Consider the following 6,000-nt stretch of genomic DNA (forward strand, 5'->3'; position numbering starts at 1 on the left):
AGATGGTTGCCGAGCTCTGGGGTGTGACCTGGGTTTGAAGTCTGGCTTTGTCAGTCCACAGGTGTGCTTACACTTTTACCTCCAATGCTTTGGGGTTTTATAAGAACCACATATTTTTCTTGTCCCTCATCCCAGTGTGATCTCCTTAACACCTACTAACTTTCTTGTGGGGAGGGTCTCAGGGGTTTCTTCTGTTATTCACAGGAAGCCCCCTCCAACTAATCTGAGTTTCTGCTGACAAGGACAATCTTGGTGAGCCCTAGATGGCTTCAGAGAGGTGGGTCCCAGGTAAACCACTATGGAGCAAAGGGTGGGGACGTGCCATCCCAACCCCTGCTTCAGGGAGGAGAGAGGCCCTTGGGGTGAGTCCTGTAGCGGAGGGCTAAGGATGTGGTCCTTCCTCTGTAGTGGAGCCTCAGCACCCCCTTGTGGTGGGGTAGAGGGACGTGCCCTGCTGTGCACTCCAGGATGTGTGGAGAGGAATCCTCCTCCTGGGAGGCTCCTGAGGTGCAGACCCCCAGCAGAGATCAGCCTCTGTCCAGAGCCAGGGCATGTTGATCTCATCTCTCCAGAGCAGCCTCCATCCAGCACAGCCCTCAGGGCCTGAGTGTCCCCAAGCCCCAGCTGCTGGAACCTCCTCCTGGGACTCTTTCACAGCCCATCCTGCAGTACATGGATCTGGTCTGTGCAAAAGAATCCAGCTGACAACCTTTCCCACCCCATCCCACCTTATCATGGTGAGAAGGGAGGCTCAGAGCTGTTCTAACCAGCCTCACTTTCAGGCCCCTCTAGCTGCAGCTCAGTAAGTGACAGAAAGAGGAAGAGGTCACCAGTCCAAGCCCCGCCCCACCCCAGCCCCAGTACATAGCTCAAGAAAACTGGAGAAGACACTCAGGCATATGCAGCAAACTTCCACCTTTTTTTTTTCCCCAGTACTGGGGATTGAACCCAGAGGCACCTAACCACTGAGCCACATCCCCAGCCCTTTTTATTTTGAGACAAGGTCCCACTTAGTTGCTGAGGCTGGCCTTGAACTTGCATCCTCCTGCCTCAGCCTCCTGAGCCACTGGGATGACGACGGTTTGGACACCTCAATGCAGCCAAATGGAGCCAATGTTTTTTACTTTCATGAAGAATCTTTTTCCTTCTTCCTTTTTTCTTTTTCCTTCTTCCTTTTTTTCTTTTTCTTTCTTTCTTCCCTTTTTTGTTATTGTTATTGCTGTGCCGATTGGTTCCTGGGTCTATACACCTACATATTTGTTTCCCTTTTCTCATCTTCAGAATTTTTATGACAATCCTTTTTCCCCATGTTGTCTCTTCAGGGTTAAAAGTTTTGCTTGTTTATTTTGGTTTTCCTTTGTTTTGTTTTGTTTGTTTCTCTTCCCCTGCTTTCTTCTCCCACTAACAGCCAATTTCTCTTGCTCTCTCTTTCCATTTACTTTTTGTTCTCTGTTTTTTCTCCTCCTTCTTATAACCATTGCTGGATACTTCTCTTGTGCATTCTTTCCATTCTTTCTATTCAGTTTGAGCATTCTAAACTTTCTCCTACCTTTCTATCCCATTCTTTTACAATGAGCTGTAGTTTCAGCACCTTTTAGAACATTTGGTCTGCATAACTCCTGCCCTGTTCATGCTGCTGCAGCTCTCCCGGCATGAACCATGTGGCTGGTGTCTAGATCATGGTTATTGACTTCTTGCTGTTGGCAATTGCTGACCCCACCTTTCCTGTCTCTTGTTAATTAGTGTTGTGGGTATCATAGTAAGGACTGTGCATTTGTTTTAATGCTGTTTATTTCTTGCATTGTTTGTGGCTATTATTTGTTTCCTCCCTATTCTGTGAGGTGCTGGGAATCTGCAGGGACACCACAAGTTCACAAGGAGGAGAGACTGCTGCTGAACTAAACCCCAGATGAGAGAGAGTGCACCTTCCTTCACACACAAAGTAATGACCCTCAAACTTCATCTCTACTTGGTACCAATAGGTGGCTCATCTCAGCATAAACTCAGTGAAGACTGTTTGGACCTGAAAAATATTATAAATTAAATAGGCTTAACAGACATTTACAGACTATTTAATCCAACAAGAGCCAAATACACTTTCTTCTCAGTGGCTTATGGATACTTCTCCACAATAGACCATATTTTAGGCCACAAAGCAACTCTTAAAAATTCAAAAGATTGATATTCCTTGCATCTTATTGGATCATAAAGGAATCACATTATAAATCAGAAAAAAACACAGAAACTACATAAACACATGGAAATTGAACAATACAGTTTTGAATAATGATTGGGTGATAGAAGAAATAAGGGGAGAAATTTCAAAATTGTTTTGATCAAACCTCTGAAATAATAACAAGGTGATTCTATTAGGAAGGCTTATGGCTATGAGTGCCTACATAAGAAAATCAGAAAGATCCCAAATAAATAACACAATGATGTATCTCCAGGTCCTTGACAAACAAGAACAAACAAATTCCAAAACCAGTGGAAGGAAAGAAATAATTACGATCAGAACAAAAATCAATTAAACTGAGAATTTAAAAAGAAAATACAAAGGATCAAAAACAGTTGGTCTTTGAAAAGATAAACAAATTGATAAGCCCTTAGCCAAACTAACCGAATAAAAAGAGAGATGACCTCAAATGAACGACATTAGAGATGAGAAAGGAAAAATCACTACAGACATCATAGAAATCCTGAGGATCATTTTGAAAACATGTATTTCAGTAACAAAAACCTAGAAGAAATGGATACATTCCTAGACACATGTGACCTGCCAAAATTGAATCATGAAGACATAGAAAACCTAAGCAGACCAATAACTAGCAATGAGAAAGAAGCTGTAACAAAAAGCCTTCCAACAAAGAAAAGCCCAGGACCAAATGGATGCTCAGCTGAATTCTACTAAACCTTTACAAAAGAACTAATGCAAATGCTCCCCCAAATTATTCCATGAACCAGAAAGGGATGGAATATTTCCAAATTCACCCTATGAAGTCATAATCATACTCATACCAAAACCAGATAAGGACATATCAAGGAAAGAAAACTACAGACCAATATCCCTGACAAACTTAGATGCAAATCCTTTAAAAGTAGTAACAAATTATATTCAACGTATTAAGAAGACTGTACATCATGGGGCTGGGAATGTGGCTCAAGTGGTAGTGCGCTCGCCTGGCATGTGTGCAGCCGGGGTTTGATCCTCAGCACCACATACAAACAAAGATGTTGTGTCCACTGAGAACTAAAAAAATAAATATTAAAATTCCCTCTCTCTCTCTCTCTCTTTAAAAAAAAAAAGAAGAAGACTGTACATCATGATTAAATTGGTTTTAGCAGGGTTGCAAGGACTGCTTTACACATGCAAATTGATAAATTTATCACATAAAGACAAATACTGACAAAAATTACTTAGTCATCTCAACAGATACAGAGGAAATCTTTGACAAAATTCAGCACCCAATCATGATAAAAACACTAAAGAATTGGGGCTAGAAAGACCCTACTTCAATATCATGAAGGCTTTATATGAAAAACCCAAGATAAAATCACGTGAATGGAGAAAAACTGAAGCCACTTCCTCTAAAATCAGCAACAAGAATGTCCACTTTCACCACTTCTATTTAATATAGCAGTAAAAATTCTAGCCACAGCAATTATGCAAGAGGAGGAAATGAGAGGAATAAAAACAAGAAAGCAAGAAGTCAAATTATCACTGTTTGCAGCTGAAATGATCTTGTACTTAGGAAATCTGCTAGAACTAATAGACTCACCAAAGTAGCAGGTTCCAAAATCAATATACAAAAATCAATAGCTTTCCCATATACCACTGTGAATCTGCTAAGAAAGATATCAGGGAAACAATTCCATTCACAATAGCCTTAAAAAAATAAATACCTAAGACCAAATATAACCAAAGAGGTGAAAGCCCTCTACTATAAAAACTATTACACTAAAGAAAGATATTGACAAAGACATGAGAAAATGGAAAGACCTCCCATTTCATGGACAGGCAGTATGAATAATGTTAAAATGACCAAACTAATAAAAAGCAATATACAGATTCAAAAATACCAATGACATTCTTCACAGAACTAGAAAAAAAAAACAGTTCTCAAATTCATTTTGAGAATTAAAAGACCCAGAAAAGCCAAAGAAATTCTAAGGGGAAAAACAAGAAGGAAGGAAGGAAGGAAGGAAGGAAGGAAGGAAGGAAGGAAGGAAGGAAGGAAGGAAGGAAGGAAGGAAGCAATGCCTGAGGATCACAATGCCTAACTTCAAATTATACTGCAGAGAGAAACAGCAAAAAATGCAGGGCACTGGCCTGAAAACAGACACACAGACCAGTGGAACAGAACAGAAGACAAGGAGACAAACTTGCACAAATAACATCATCTGATCCCTGAAAAGGTGCCCAGACCATACACTGGAGAAGAGATAGCCTCTTTAACAAACGATGCTGGAAAAACTGCTTATCCATATTTAGAATGAGACTAGACCCTAATCTCTCCCTCTGCAAAAATCAACTCAAAATGGATCAAAGATCTAGGAATCATTTCAGAAGCTATGAAACTGCTAAAATAAAATGAAGGGTCAATGTTCCAACATAGAGGCACAGGTAATTAATTTCTCAATAGGACCTCTAAATCTCAAGAAATAATTCCAACAGTTAATTAGTGGTATGTCATCAAATCAAAGGGCTCTGCACAGCTAAAAAAAAAAAAAGCAATTAGAAATGTGAAAAGAGAACACACAGAATGGGAACAAATCTTCGCTAGCTACTCTTCAAATAGAGGATTAGTATCTAAAATATGTAAAGAACTCAAAACAGCACCAAAAACAAACAAACAAAAAAAAGATCAAATAACCCAATTAATAAATGGGCAAATGAACTAAGCAGAAGAACCAATGGCTAATAGATATATGAAAAATATTCAACATCATTAGCAATTAGGAAAATGCAGATCAAAACTACACTGAGATTTGATCTCACACCAGTCAGAATGGCAGTGATCAAGAAGACAAATGATAATAAATAATAATGCTGGAGAGGATGTGGGGGGAAAAGAACACTTCTACACTGTTGGGGGTTGTAAATTAGGACAACCACTATTGAAATCAGTATGGAGCCTTCTCCAAAGAGTAGCAGCAGAGCCACAATGTAACCAGCCATGCCACAGCTCAGTATCTATCCTAAAGAATTAAAGTCAGCATTCTGTATGTAGCAATCTGTGCATACCCATGTTTAACACAGCACAATTCATAGTAGCCAAACTCTGGATCCAGCCTCCATGTCCATCAATGGATGAATGGATAAAGAAAATGCAGCATACACAGACAATGGAGTTTTATTTAGTCATAAAGAAAAATGAAATTATGTCATTTTCAAAATGGATGGAACTTGAGACCAGTATATTAAGCTAAATAAGCCAAACTCAGCAAGTCACGGGTCACATATTTTATCTTATCTGTGGAAGCTAGAGAGGGAAAAAGGAAAAGATGGGGATATCTGATGGAAACTGAAGGGAGATCAGTAGAGTAGAGGAAAGGGATCAGGGTGAGGGAGGAGGGAAGGCGGGGAGGAAATACTAAGGAATGATATCGGCCAGTTATTGTGTGTACTTACGAATACATAACAACAAACCCCACCGTTATGTACACCTATAACTCACCAGTAAATATGTGTGGAAAAAAATCCTGGCCAATGTTAAATCTAGATAAGTTATACAACCCTGGTTTCCTGTCTGTTTCTATGTATGTGTGTGCAAGCTGGATTATATGTGCTTTTACCTGTACGTTACCTGATACAGATACCAAAATTGGCTAATGGATAAATAAGTGCTCTTGAGAAAACAAAAGAAATGGATCCAAATGCCTTTGGGCTCATGTGACTTAAACCTTAAACACAATTTAGGGGGGTCAGAAGATAGCAGAGTAGAAGAAAGCTGTATTCCTTGTCTCTCTGAGGCTTAGGATTCGAGCACAGGAGGACTG

This window comes from Spermophilus citellus (genome assembly GCF_964194105.1).
Source record: "Spermophilus citellus genome assembly, chromosome: 1".
Lineage (NCBI taxonomy): Eukaryota > Metazoa > Chordata > Mammalia > Rodentia > Sciuridae > Spermophilus > Spermophilus citellus.